This window comes from Mirounga leonina, unplaced genomic scaffold, assembly GCF_011800145.1.
Source record: "Mirounga leonina isolate KUSES-001 unplaced genomic scaffold, KU_Mleo_1.0 Mir_173, whole genome shotgun sequence".
In the NCBI taxonomy this organism is placed as follows: Eukaryota; Metazoa; Chordata; class Mammalia; order Carnivora; family Phocidae; genus Mirounga; species Mirounga leonina.
Genome location: NW_023270447.1, coordinates 46037756 through 46053748, shown reverse-complemented (window position 1 = coordinate 46053748; position 15993 = coordinate 46037756). Strand labels below are relative to the sequence as shown.

Below are 15993 nucleotides of genomic sequence, written 5' to 3'. Positions count from 1 at the left end.
CCTGTAAAGATTTTCTTGGAGATTTCCATGACTTTCTGTCTTCATGGTTAGCCCATCTCAAGAAGCACACAGAGGTACAGAGACAACAGAGCAGAAGAGAAAAGCTTACAGGGCATTTTACGAATGTTTAATGTCAGAAACTCAGTTCAAATTTGGCTTCATTCCTTTGATGATTGTTTGAGTTTGATGAGATGATAAGTTTAAAATAATTGATCTTTACCTCCTGAAAAACACGCTCTTAGTACTGTATCTATATCTCTACTGGTCTGCTGAGAAATGTGTAACAACTGGCTCACTGAGGAAAAACAATAACAAAAAAATTTAAAAGCCCTGATTTGTAGGATTTGCCCATTTCTTTGGTGTAAATTGTTCCATCATGGACAATTTCAGACTACAAACGGGGTGGCAGTAAATGCAGATCTGTGATGGGTGGTGCATAATTGGTTCTCGCAAGTCAGCTCTGGCATACAGCTGTATCTTCTTCACGACATTTGCCATCCTTCTAATTGCACTGTAGCCTCATACCTGCCTTATCTTCTATGTTTCATTGTAAACATCAATCTCTGGCTCTTCTGCTTAAGTGCTTTTTTCTTTTTCTGATTCCTCTCTGTCTTCTACAATGCCTGGCATTTGTTTAGTGCTTGAATAATATTCACTGAGAGAATTACAGACCAAATGGATGAGCTCTTAAGTTTTAAATTACACTGAGGTCCAGTCGTGAAGAGTAAAATCTTATTTTATTAGCATTTTTTTTCAAATTTCAGAAGTTTCAAAGTATGGCAGATACTACTTAGTCAATTCACCTCTTATTTCTTGGTATCCAAACCCCAATTTTGTCTAGTTATTAGGCAGTAGTTAAGGAATGTGGACATTCCTCTGGCGAATATGCTCTAGACTTTAGAAATTATTGTTTATAAAGGACTGTGATCCAATTCTTTCAACAATATCCATGTGCAAATCTCCTGGGAGACTTTTGACAAAGATTCCCCTCCACAGTAAACAGAGTTGCACTAAAGGAAAGGCTCTCATCTTGTGTTCTTGTAGACATGGGCATGTAGCACTTAGATCTGAGCAGAATTCTGGTGTTCTTTGGTGAAATCCAAGAGAATCACAAACTGATCTAGAACCTTGATGCTATTGACCAGCTGAATTAATAGTGTCCACTGACTCCTTGTTATATGTAACAACAAATCCATATTGTTTGAGCCACATTCAGTGGGTATTCCATTATGTAAAACCTGAAAATCTGCTAACTAATCCAGAATATTATACATTCTGTAGATCATTCTCTAATTTTCTCATTCTATGCAAGTTCTCCTTTGACTGATTTCTACTTACCTTTGCTATTCTCTACTTCATCATATTGAAAGCCACTTAAGATCCTCTAAATATGCTACATGGCTTCTCATCTTTGCTCAAATGTTTTCCTTTTTTAGGAACATACACCCTAAATTATCTCTTACCTTCAGCCCTCCAGTCCCCTATATTATACCTTGTCCACTTGGAAAATCCCTGTTAACCCTTTAAGACACATCTCAATCTATTCCATCAAAAAGATTTCCTTTAGTCTATCTCTAATAATTACTCCATTATCTATGCTTCATACTATACCATACATGTACTGCAATTGTATTTAAGTTACTCATTTTTTTGCTTGTCTTTTATTAGTCTCTCTTTCTCTGTCCCTCCATCCTTTCTCTCTTTCTGTGTGTGCGTTTGTGTGCACGTGCGTGTGCGCACGTAATGCGGGTAATTTAAAATGAATGAACATTTATTTATTTTTGATTTTACTTAGATTCAAGTAGTTAACATAGAGTGTATTATTAGTTTCATGGGTAGAATTTAGTGACTCATCAGTTGCATATACACCCAGTGCTCATTACATCAAGTTCCCTCCTTAATGCCCATCACCCAGTTACCCCATCCCCCCAGCCATCTCCCTTCCAGCAACCCTCAGTTTGTTTCCTATAGTTAAGGGTCTCTTACAGTTTGCCTCCCTCTCTGTTTTTAATCTTATTTTATTTTTCCTTCCCTTCTCCTATGTTCATCAGTTTTGTTTCTTAAATTCCACATATGAGTGAAATCATATGGTATTTTTCTTTCTCTAACTGACATTTCACTTAGCCTTATACACTCCAGTTCCATCCATGTCATTGCAAATGATAAGATTTCATTTTTTTTGATGGCTGAATAATAATTTAAAAATTAAATAAAATGAATGGACATTTATATATATACATAATACTGTATTTCATTAAACTTAAGATGCTGTTTTTATAAGACACATCATTAATTTATGGATTACTAAAAAGAAGAAAAAATGAGTCCAAATGAACAATGAATTGCCATCAATTGCAAGATACATCCAGTTTCAGAGACAATGAAAAAAAAGTAAAAGTTTGTCTTAAAAATCAAGGAAAATCCCACACTGAAAATGTTCATAGAGAATAATATTTTTATTTTTCAAGTATGATGAAAATGACAATAGGTTTAAGACCTGAGACTTATTTTTTAACTTTTTTCAATAAAGTTAAACTTGATTTGTATATTGGTCTGCTAGGGCTGCTGTATGTAACAGAGTATCACAAACTGGGTAACTGAAACAACAGAAAATTACCTCTCAGAGTTCTGTAGGCTAGAAGCCCAAAATCAAGGTCTTTGCAGAGTGTTACCTTCTAAGGATCTTTCTAGGCCTCTCTCCTTGGCTTGTAGATGGCTGTCATCAACCCATGCCTCTTCACACCATCATCCCTGTGTGTGTATCTATCTCCAAATTTCTTTTTCATAAGAACACCAGTCATATTGGATCAGGACCTCATTTTAACTTGATTACTCTGTTAATACACTATCTCCAAATAAGCTCACATGCTGAGATACTGGGGGTTAGAACTTCAACATATGAATTTTAGGGAGACACAACTCAATCCATAACTGTTAAAGTTTTACTTAAAAGTATTTTTTTCCCTACTGTGCCAAACATGCTTTTAGATTTAGAAAAAGTCTAAATATATTGGATGGTGCTTACTGTTGTGAAGAGATTCCCCTGGCACACTGGGGGAAAAGACAGTGAGGACTAGCCTCCTGGCTATGGATTCACTTGTTACTTATGAGGGAGAAGAATTCCTACCACTATAGCCTGACTGGAAGCTCATGTCCCATCCATTCTTACAATTTAAAAAAATAAAACATAAGGAAGAGAGATAACAACATAATGCTACTTAAAACAATACCAAATATATCATAATTTAAAATAATAAGGTGTATTTTTATTGGGATGGCATTGAAGGTATAGATTGCTCTGGGTAACATAGACATTTTAACAATGTTTATTCTTCCGATCCATGAGCATGGAATGTTTTTCCATCTTTTTGTGTCTTCTTCAATTTCTTTCATGAGCGTTCTGTATTTCCTAGAGTATAGATCCTCTACCTCTTTGGTTAGGTTTATTCCAAGGTATCTTATGGTTTTTGGTGTTATTGTAAATGGAATAATTTCTCTTTCTACAGGTGCATTGTTAGTGTATAAGAAAGCAACTGATTTCTGTGCATTGATTTTGTATCCTGCCACATTACTGAGTTGCTGTATGAGTTCTAGTAATTTGGGGGTGGAGTCTTTTGGGTTTTCCACATAAAGTATCATGTCATCCGCAAAAAGAGAGAGTTTGACTTCTTCTTTGCCAATTTGAATACCTTTTATTTCTTTTTGTTGTCTGATTGCTGTTGCTAGGACTTCTAGTACTATGTTGAACAATAGTGGCGAGAGTGGGCATCCTTGACGTGTTCCTGATCTTAAGGGAAAGGCTCTCAGCTTTTCCCCATTGAGGATGATATTCACTGTGGGTTTTTCATAGATGGATTTTATGAACTTGAGGAATGTTCCCTCTATCCCTATACTCTGAAGAGTTTTAATCAGGAAAGGATGCTGTATTTTGTCAAATGCTTTTTCTGCATCAATTGAGAGGACCATATGGTTCTTCTCTCTTCTTTTATTAATGTGTTCTATCATATTGATTGATTTGTGAATGTTGAACCACCCTTGCATCATGGGGATAAATCCCACTTGGTCGTGGTGGATGATCCTTTTAATGTATTGTTGGATCCTATTAGCTAGGATTTTGTTGAGGATTTTGGAAACCATATTCATCAGGGATATTGGTCTGAAATTCTCCTTTTTGATGGGGTCTTTGCCTGGTTTGGGGATTAAGGTAATGCTGGCCTCATAGAATGAGTCTGGAAGCTTTCCTTCTGTTTCTATTTTTTGAAACACCTTCAGGAGAATAGGTATTATTTCTTCTTTGAATGTTTGGTAGAATTCCCCAGGGAATCCATCAGGCCCTGGACTCGTTTTTTGGGAGGTTTTTGATCACTGCTTCAATCTCATTACTGGTTATTGGCCTATTCAGGTTGTCAATTTCTTCCTGTTTCAGTCTTGGGAGTTTATAGGTTTCCAGAAAGGTATCCATTTCTTCCATGTTGCTCAATTTATTGACATATAGTTGTTGATAATAATTTCTAATAATTGTTTCTATTTCCTTGGTGTTAGTCATGATCTCTCCCCTTTCATTCATAATTTTATTAATTTGGGTCCTTTCCCTTTTCTTTTGGATAAGTTTGGTCAGTGGTTTATTGATCCTGATCAAAGTTCCAATGACATTTTTCAAAGTGCTGGAACAAACAATCCTAAAATCTGTATGGAATCAGAAAAGACACCGAATTGCCAAGGAAATATTGAAAAAGAAAAACAAAGCTGGGGGCATCATGTTGCCCAATTTCAAGCTATATTACAGAGCTATGATCACCAAGACAGCATGGTACTGGCACAAAAACAGACATATAGACCAATGGAACAGAATAGAGAGCCCAGATATGGACCCTCAACTCTATGGTCAAATAATCTTTGACAAAGCAGGAAAAAATATGCAATGGAAAAAAGACAGTCTCTTCAATAAATGGTGCTGGGAAAATTGGACAGCCACATGCAGAAGAATGAAACTGGACCATTCTCTAACACCCTACACAAAGATAAACTCAAAATGGATGAAAGACCTCCATGTGAGACAGGAATCCATCAATATCCTAGAGGAGAACATAGGCAGTAACCTCTTTGACATCAGCCACAGCAACTTCTTTCAAGATACAGCTCCAAAGGCTAGTGAAACAAAAGCAAAAATGTACTTTTGGGACTTCATCAAGATAAAAAGCTTCTGCACAGCAAAGGAAACAGTCAACAAAACAAAGAAGCAACCCACAGAATGGGAGAAGATATTTGCATATGACACTATAGATAAAGGGCTGGTCTATAAAGAACTTCTCAACTTGTTCATCTCTCCCTCCAATTTCTCTATAAAGATCTATAGACCAGGTCTATAAAGAACTTCTCAAGCTCAACACCCAAAAAACAAATAATCAAGTCAAAAAATGGGCAGAAGACATGAACAGATACTTCTCCAAAGAAGACATACAAATGGCTAACAGACACATGAAAAAATGTTCATCATCATTAGCCATCTATAGATCTATAAAGATCTATAAAGAACTTCTCAAACTCAACACCCAAAAAATAAATAATCAAGTCAAAAAATGGGCAGAAGACATGAACAGATACTTCTCCAAAGAAGACATACAAATGGCTAACAGACACATGAAAAAATGTTCATCGTCATTAGCCATCAGGGAAATTCAAATCAAAACCACACTGAGATACCACCTTACACCAGTTAGAATGGCAAACATTGACAAGGCAAGAAACAACAAATGTCGGAGAGGTTGTGGAGAAAGGGGAACCCTCTTACACTGTTGGTGGGAATGCAAATTAGTATAGCCACTTTTGAAAACAGTGTGGAGGTGCCTCAAAAAATTAAAAATAGAGCTACCCTATGACCCAGCAATTGCACTACTTGGTATTTACCCCAAAGACACAGATGTAGTGAAAAGAAGGGCCGTATGCACCCCAATGTTCATAGCAGCAATGTCCGCAATAGCCAAACTGTGGAAAGAGCCGAGATGCCCTTCAACAGATGAATGGATAAAGAAGATGTGGTCCATATATACAATGGAATATTACTCAGCCATCAGAAAGGATGAATGTCCAACTTTTATCAACATGGATGGGACTGGAGGAGATTATGCTAAGTGAAATAAGTCAAGCAGAGAAAGTCAATTATCATATGGTTTCATTTATTTGTGGAACATAAGGAATAGCATGGAGGACATTAGGAGAAGGAAGGGAAAAATGAAGGGGGAGAAATTGGAGGGAGAGATGAACCATGAGAGACTACGGACTCTGAGAAACAAACTGAGGATTTTAGAGGGGAGGGGTTAGCCCGGTGATGGGTATTAAGGAGGGCACGTACTGCATGGAGCACTGGGTATTATACGAAAACAATGAATCATGGATCCCTACATCAAAAACTAATGATGTATTGTATGGTGACTAACATAACATAATAAAATAAGATTAAAAAAATAATAAAATAATTAGGTGTATATACTCATATACTGCTGAAGTGAGGTGAGTATAAATTAGTGCAATCTTTCTGCAGGCAAAAATTTAGAAAGATATTTAAAAATTGCCCATACTCTTTACCTAGAAATGCCAGTTCTGGGACTACATTCAAAGGAAATTAGAGATGTGCACATAGGCACATATACCAGGATGCGCTTTTTTTTTTTTTTTTAAGATTTTATTTATTTATTTGACAGAGAGAGACACAGCGAGAGAGGGAACACAAGTAGGGGGAGTGGGAGAGGGAGAAGCAGGCTTCCCGTGGAGCAGGGAGCCCGATGCGGGGCTCGATCCCAGGACCCTGGGATCATGACCTGAGCCGAAGGCAGATGCTTAACCGACTGAGCCACCCAGGCGCCCCTACCAGGATGCTTTTTACTAAAAGTATTTACAAAAGTACTGATAAATAAAAAGAAAGCAACTAAAATGTCTACCAACAAGGAACTCTTTAAATGCATTATTGTACATCTATATGGCTGACCACTATGCAATCTTTAAAAATTATATTGTAAAAATATTTAGTATCATATATTGGTATATTATAAGTGAAAAACAGCTGAAAATACTATATACAATATGAAACTATTTTGGTTAAAATAAGAGTATTTCTGAAAGGGTGTTGAATTAAGTCATTGTTGTACAGTGCTTATCTCTGACTGTTGGATCAGGAATGATTATTTTTCTTGGATTTTTGGTTTTGCTTGATGCAGCTGTTCCTCTTTAAATGTAAATAAAAAGAATTGTTTTATATAAAAAGTGACGATTTAGGGCGCCTGGGTGGCTCAGTCATTAAGCGTCTGCCTTTGGCTCAGGTCATGATCCCGGGGTCCTGGGATCGAGTCCCACATCGGGCTCCCTGCTCAGTGGGAGGCCTGCTTCTCCCTCTCCCACTCCCCCTGCTTGTATTCCTGCTCTCGCTGTCTCTCTCTGTCAAATAAATAAATAAAATCTTTAAAAAAAAAAGTGACGATTTGTAACGAAGAATCCCTTCTTTCTAATAATCATCCCATATGGCAAAAAAAAATCAAGTTAGTTTTTGGGAAGGGCTTGTGTTTCAATGGCTCTTTCTATCTATTTCCTAAAATATAAATTTGAGGGCACCTGGGTGGCTCAGTTGGTTAAGCGACTGCCTTCGGCTCAGGTCATGATCCTGGAGTCCCGGGATCGAGTCCCGCATCGGGCTCCCTGCTCAGTGAGGAGCCTGCTTCTCCCTCTGACCCTCCCCCCTCTCATGTACTCTCTCTCATTCTCTCTGTCTCAAATAAATAAATAAATCTTTAAAATATATATATACATTTGAGTCCATTTTGCCTAAAACTTCCATGAAACGTGACATTATGGCAACAACGCAAAGTCTGCAGAGGATAGAAACATGGAATCAAATGAGCAGTTCAGAGGAATCTGTGAATACACCGCATCACTGAGAAGGAGTCTCAGACCATTCTCCTCATTTGTGAAAACACATTTTTCCCCTAGTTTCCATTTTCCAAATTCAGAAGAGAACAATTTAGAACCATGATTTTTTCCCCAAATTTTATAGCCTGTTATTGCAAAAGTTATTATGATACTCTTCAGAATTCTAAAAATTCTAAATGCAATGTATTTTAGTGTCATCATTTTTCTAAGCCCAAAAGAGGTATAAAATTATACAGTGAAATAAATACATTATGCAATATGATAATGAAAATAATTCCTTCCTATATGCATGCATTTTACAAATGTTTACAAACATTTTCATATTTATTTCATTTTTTTATAAAAAAAATTCCCTATGACAAGGAGGGAAAATCCAATTTCTTTTCATTTCACACTCAAAGAAAACAGTGCTCAGAAAGGTTGGATGATTTGCCCAAAGCACACAGATGACAAGCAAAGCCAGCTGCATAATTAGTCGGCTTAGCATAAAATGAAAAATTGGGTCCCTTGTCCAAAAAAGCAGAAAGTAAGTGCCATTAAAGGTAGGTACTAAATAGTAAAGCCTTTTGCTTTTTTCTGCAGTCTCTCCAGTCGACCCTAATGTTTGCTAGTTGATGCTGGAGATACTCAGGGTAAGTGCACACCATCGCAGGTGCCTGGAGACCCATCCTATGTGCAGCCTACTTATAGCTTTGTTCTCTCTCCTGCCAGTCTGCTGAATGTCCACTGCCTCAACCCAGCATAGACATGCAACCTCCAAGGAGCTGCAACTTCATGCTGGTATGTGTTCAGTACCTGGATCCAGAAAGGATGAGAGCCCTGTAGAATCACCTGACAAATGTGCCTTTGCACTGTCAGTCCAGGGAGGGGACGGCCACTACTATGCCCTATCCCCTGATGCCACAGGGAGCATAACCAAACTTCTCATCATCCCTATTAAGGTCCCACTGGGGGCAGAGAGTGATATTCGGGGAGGGCATGGAGAGAGACCAGGCTGGGTCCAGGGGGGGCAAGAGGGTTGGTAATGTGTGGCCAAGAACACATCTTAGGGAGGTAATTGGAGGTGGGGTCGCATGAGATCTGGTGCTCTAAGCTCAGGAGACATGCTCTCTTGTCCCATCAGAATTTACTTAACAAAACATAAATTCAAAGATAAATTGTTAAGGATTTCAATGAGGGGGCCACAGAGTATTAAATCTCAAGCACAGGGCCCTTTGAATGTGGAACCCTGTGTGTAGTCCCAAAGCAGGGACTACAACTTGAGTCTTTCAATTCATCACCAATGCTAGCTAGATTGTGGAGTCCTAGCACATGCCAACCATCTTGGATGTATTAACCCATTTTATTCTTATACCAGCTTATTCTGTAGGTACTATTTATCGTGCCATTTTGCAAATAAGGAAACAGGCCAAATATTATACAGTTTTTAAGTGGCTGAACTTGTATCTGGGGAAGAGTCCCTATTCTTAGCTACTAGGATGCATTGCCCAAGAAATGTGAAATTATTTAGCTACTGAAGAATTTTAAAACCCGGCATCCTTATTCTTGACGTTAGGAAAATCCATAATGGTTTTGTATTATATTCTATTCAGTGATATTTAAAAGTTCATCTTTACAATACATAAAAAGAGATTTTCCCCAAATCCTTGCAACCATCCACATGGCATTGGATAATTATTGAATTTTACATTTTTTTTTCTTTTTCCCTTCTGTAAAAGAATCAGAAAGACTGACCAGTATGTTACCACTATCCCTCTCAGCCTTGGCCAGCAGGGTTCTGCTTCCTTGAGAGCTGACACTTTACTAGTCCTCAGGGCAGAATTAGGATTATTTATTGTTACTATTATTTTAAACTAAGACCTGGGGTCCTGAGTTAAAGAACTTAGTAGACACAGCATGAGGAGGAGATTTGGAGTTCCAAAACCTAAAGCTATTGGATGAGGGTGTTTAGTTTAGTGTTCTGCCAGGAACAAGGGTCCAGCATCTACATTCCTCTCTCGTGACACCCTGAAGATATGCAGCTCTCCAGAGGGAAACAGGCAGTAAACACCTTGGTACTCATCTTCAGCCAAGACTCCCTCTGAACCAATTTTGGGATGACAGTAACAGAGCTCTGTGACAGTAAAGGAACTTGGCACTCAGCTTTTAAGATGACTAGTGTGGACAAGACCAGGATGCCTTTCTTGAATACTCCAGATGGTGTTAGGCTCTCAGGGGACCACCTTGGGTGAGGGAAAGAGCCCCATGGAGGAGACTGAGGCAGGATTCGGGCTCAAAGCAGATTAAATGATAATGCAGAAATTTAAAAGTATGTATATTTTTGTACCCCAAGTTCCTTAGTACACAAGTGATACAGGGGAGAAAAATGAGGTCATTTGCAGTATATGCAAGCTCATATTGCGTTTGGCTTCAAGTTGGCCTCAACTTCTTGGTGTATCCTCTCAGAGATAAACCTACCAGGCGTGATTCCCACCTGGAAGAGGCAAAAGATGGGTTCCTTTGTTTTTCAGAGTTTTTCATCCCTCTCTGCATTTCTTTATCCACAAGAAAAAGCAAATGCAATCACAGAATTGTATAAAAGCTTCAGTAAAACGAGAGGGGAAGGACAGGGGAAATTTGTATGAAAATTGTTGCAGCAACTACATACCAGATGCCTGAAATGCATTGTCTTATTTAATTCTCAAAAGATTTCTGAAATGTAGCTATTTGTTATCATATGCAGAGATTAAAAACCTGAGGTTCAGAAAGATATAAAAGCTTGTCAGAGGTCATTTATGGAGGAGATGGTAGTGACAAATTCCTATCTGAGGCTGATGGACTTTGAAGACTGTGTTCTTTCATCTGTTATGAAAAGAAAAACAACAATGAAACCAAAAAGGAGAAGAAACTCATGTGGTAAAGGTCTGAAATTCAGGGCAAGGCTGATGCGAAGAAGGGCTTACCGGGCTGTTGTTAGGGAAGTTTGCGGTTTGATGGACTTGACATGCATTCTAGTATCTTACCAAGATGCCATCTCTGATTCACCATACACAGTCTAATAGTCCTCCAAATCTATCGTGCATAGATTGTTCAGAAAGGCTATTACTAATTTCTTCCCCTTCAAAATGTGAATGCATGCACTTCTTACATGTAATAGTTACAACAGAATAAAGTAAAATCCAATTCGCCTCGGACATTTAGTCCTGATCCGAGTCAGCCTAGTACCAATACACCTTAAAGATGCTCTTAAGGACACAAGGCAACAACCTGCCTGAAAACAATTTGAGAAATTAAGGAAACCAACATGTAAGACAGTAATAACCTTCTTTTTCAAGTCATTGCAATAATTCTAAAAGAGCAGACAGCTCTCAACTCAAAAGGCCATATATAAAATGGTGAGTCCTTCCCAAGTGACTAAGAAATGTGCATGTAAAAGAATTTTATGCAATTATGTTCAGGGAATATTAAGCCTTAATTAATGTATTGGTGATTTCAATAATAAAATGCCCAGTGTTGTCTAAGAACAAATGGAAAGCATTAAACCAATGGTTAGATTTATGGCTGAATAAATCAAGCATGTTGTCAAATTCATCAGGGAAATTCTCTCCACCTATATGTGTCCTTGGTTCTATAGAGCTCCCTCCCCAAATGCCAGACATTCTGTCAGTGACGCTCTGCACTCATGAATTGTGACTATTGCAATACATTTAAATTATAGATTGGGGGTTTTCTGGTGAGCCGTGTGCCTGCAAAGTGACCCGAGGTGCAGAATCCCTGGGTGTGCCTAATCTAGTCACTTGTGTATATCTGTGCATGTGCTTCAGGGGTATCAGACTGGAGATGGGGTGGGAATATGAAGGCTGGGGTGCTGGGTTAATGGAGGAGAGAAGCAGCTGCATTGAAACATATAAAAAACTAAGAGCCAAAAAAAAAAGATTTTTTTTTCTTATGAATATATTTAACGTGTTAAACAGATTCTGGCAATTTCCTGATGGCTCCATAAGAAGCCTGATCTGAGATTTTCACAGAGAGTGTTCCAGACTCTGAATCCTATACTCGTGTATTGAGGCACATCTGCTACGGAGAGGAAGCAATGAATAATTAACTCGGCCTCCACATCACCGCCATAGATTACAGTCGTCTTGACTGCTGGACTGCCTTGCAAAACATAAACCATTTAGAAGACTCGGTTACTCTCTTTCCTTTTAAATTTGTCTTGCTATCACTTACCATTTAAAAGGGTAAATCTTTCTGTAGTTTTAATTAAAGCATGTAAAATAATTTACATTGAAATCATATGTGCTCGGGTCTGTCAGAATTGATGCTTTAATAACATGCCATCCCTTTCTCCATTGCCCTGAAATCTGTTAAAATTACCACTAAACTAATTGGGAACAAAGTTGTCAAGTGCATGCAGTTCTGACAGTTTGTCTTTCTGCAAACTGCCGACAGATTGCAAGTTACGCATGTGTTGAGCAGATGGGTAAGTTAAAAGGAACACCAAAAAAAAAAAAAAAAAGCAATTTATTAAATCACCTGGAACCAGCAGCTCCAGTCCAAAAATAGTGAGAATGAAATAGAGCAGGAGCTGGGAGTCCTGGCACTAGAATGTACCAGAAGGTACCGGTTACAAAACAAGATAAACATTTGGAGATGCCTCAGCTGTGTTACAGAATAATGAGGAGTTATTTAACCCGATATAGATTACCAGCCAAAATTAATTTAGGGTGCAGCTTTTTTGGAAAATGGTTTCCAAAGTGATTACTTTAACCCTTTAATGTCTTCTCATTATCATGGGAGGGCATTCTCATAGGCACCAACACCTATGCACACACAACACCCTGGCATACCTGTACGCATACATCCACACTCATCTACATATGCACATATGCACGTGTGTGTATCCGCATACCAACTTGTATGTACACACGCATACATGCGATCTTAGATGTATATATGCACACACCTGTGGGAAATATATGTACATGTACATCAAACTCTTTATCATCTACCTATCTATATCTATCTATCTATCATCTATCTATCATCTATCTAATCTATCATCTACCATCTACCTATCTACTTATCTATGCTTATGTCCATGAGAGATTGCTTATTTTCCATCACCTGAAGCAAGGTTCTGAGTAAGCCATGCATGCATGAGTTACCCAGCCTATAGCTGCTGTTAGCATAATTGCTTTCATGTGTTCCACAGGGAAACTATGCAGGTGGGAGATTGGGAAGAGCTGAGGCAAGCATGGGGAGGTGGAGAGTAGGGGAAAGGGGAAGTGGAACCTGATGGCTTCTTTTCAGTGGGGCTCTATACAGCTACTCTGTATGATCAGAACTTTTGAGATGTGTTCTTGGAAGACTTATGTGGCTTAGGAACCAACAAATAAAGAGGACATGCCTTAACTAATATTGGCCTCATTTAGGCAAACTGGCCTTTACGAAAGCATCAATTCTGTTTTTAAAAGACAGTAAATCTAAAATAAAGATGCATTCTGTCTCTACAGAAGCTACTGACAGACCCAGAGGCCCAGAAAATTAACTTTCTGTTCCTGGAACAGACCAATACAATTCACTGAAGGAGAATCTCTTGCTGGAAATGCAGGTGATCAGTGAAGAAGAGCCAAGAAGGGAGAGCGTGCCCAGGTTTCTGAGAGCAGTGCAGTGGAATTCAGGTATTCCATATTGGTGTTCTCCTTGGCTCATCCCCATATTGCTTTGCTTCCTGTGGATGTCGGCCACTCTTGTACTTTGGGCCACCATACAGTCTGATGACTTGCAAATCTGTATCTCTATCCCCGGTTATTTCTACTTGGAGTCAGTATCCTATATTGAAATGCCTGTGGCAAATCACTGTGTGAACATTACTCAGTCCTCTCAAACTCCACGGGTTCAAAATGGAATTTCTCAATCCCCCCCTCCCCAAACTTACTTCTTGTGTTCACTATGTTATTCACATCACTTTGTCCTTTATTATTCCAGGCTAGAAACCTGGAAATGATCCCTAAGTCACCTCTCTTCTTCACCAGCCATAACCAATCATCTCATTTCCCCAATTTTGACACACCAGTGTTCCTATAAATCTGTCCTTTCCACTCTGTAACAGAACATCTCCAGTTTAGGTTTTCCTCATGTTGTATGGATAGGAGTGTAGGTCTTCCTTTCTAAAGTTTCATGTCTCCTCTGATCCATTTTCCATTTAGTTGCTAGGGTGACTTATCTAAAACTCAAATCAGACCATGTGACTCCACCTTGCTGTGCCAGACATTGTATATGTGGCCCCGGGTCTGATCTCTGCCCTTCTCCATGGTTGCTGGATGCTGAGAGAGAGGCAGACCTTGTCCATCTACAGACTGGAATGGTTGAATTCCTCTACTGAAGGACACAGCTCCTGTTGAATTGCCTTCTCCTTCATTTCTGGCTTCAGTTGGAGTGCTCTCCAGGAACTGGGGAGATCTGCCACACTTTGTCCTTTAGAGCCCAAGGTGCTATAGGCGCCCCTCTGTTGCCTTACCCTGCATCGTTAGCGTCTCTTTGACCCTGCCCACACCTCTGTAGATAGTCCCTTCATTACACTTTCTTCAGTTACATCTTTGTAGGTGCCATCTATTTCTTCCCAGGGTCCCTACTGATATATTCCCTCATTGTCAAAACAAAATTACAATTTCAAATTCATCATATGGCAAACAAGGCCTTTGAAATCTGGGCCTTAACAGCTTCTCCACTACCTTAGCCCTTGCCCTCACTAGCTTACCTATTTGAGATCCCCACATACACTGTACTGTCTCACACTTCTGTGCCTCTGCCCTTGTCCTCCCCTTGCATGAAAGGACCTCTCAGGCCCCAGACCCTTCCCCACTCCCACCTCCATATTCTCTCTGGCTCTGGCTTCTTCTTCCTTAAAGAGGCAACTCAGGTATCATCTCCTCCAGAAAGTCCTTGGTATACCTACTACCAGCTATGGTCAAAAGGTTTCCTAGCCTCACAATGAATATTAACATATTAAACGCTCTGGGAAGCTGCTTGTTAAGGAAACTTGTTTATCTATTTTAACCCAGTTTTCCCCAAAGTTATTTGACACCCTGAATTAATTTTCAGATCCTTTTTTCTTCCTTCCTTCCTCCTTCTTCTGTGCCTCCTCTTCTCCCCCCTTCCTCCTCCTCCTTCTCCCTCCCCCCTCCACTTCTCCTCTCCTCCTTCTCCTTCTTCTCCTTCCCCCTCCTCTTTCTGTTTCTTTCTCTCTTTCTTCCTTTGGTAAACAATTTACTGGATTATCGCATTTAACTTAATAATTTTATAAGGTATATCCTATTATTATGACCATTTTTAAGCTGAGCTAAGTGAGAACCAAGGAAGTTGAAAGTCTATTCAATGGTAAATCAGCTGGCAAGTGAAGGAGCCAAGATGTCAGGGCAGAGTTTCACTCTAGGATCTCTACCCTTAATGCTAGCATTAAAGGCAGGCTTTGTTTGTCTGGGTGTTAACTTATACTTACAGCTTATGTGTGAATAAGTATATATAATCCTCACATATAAATAGTAACAATTATATAAGAGTTTCTCAAAAGTAAAGAGCCAGCCATTATGTTTTAATTTAATAGATTAGATTAAATTTAGTATTCTGCTTGCAAGCCAGGGTTAAATTCAGGAGCCCTCAGTGTGGTATTTAAGATCAAACAAGTTAGTAATATTTGCTCAATAGTTCAGTCTTCCTTATAACCCTTTCTTACGTGCAACTTGGGAATAAAAGTAATATTAAGGTCTCCAAAATAAGTATAGAAAAAGTCAGAAATAAAACCTACATATTTTCCAACACAACTCAAAATATTTTGAACAGTGTGGGCCTCACCAGGAAGCTTCAATTGTCCTTGGGGACAAAGGCAAATACATAGGCAGGAAAATGCAGCTATTCTGAGATCCTTGGAGGATCTTCTATTACTGTGAAGTTCATCATCATCAACTAAGCAGACAATTTTTGAGAGAATGCACAATGAGCAGTGAGATAGGAAGGGGAAAGTTTTCAGCAAGTCAGATTAGTGGTTCCAATCCTCCAATACATCGATAGGTATTATAGCCACCCATCAAA

General features: G+C 38.9%; 1 long non-coding RNA gene across 1 annotated transcript in view; it reads left to right on the top strand.

Annotated features, from left to right (window-relative positions):
* The window catches only part of LOC118019351, a 61781-nt gene that overhangs the window by 43590 nt on the left and 2198 nt on the right, over positions 1–15993 (top strand). Inside the window, exon 4 of the long non-coding RNA XR_004681664.1 lies at positions 13416–13583. This is a non-coding gene — a long non-coding RNA (uncharacterized LOC118019351). The remainder of the gene's footprint in view (positions 1–13415; positions 13584–15993) is intronic.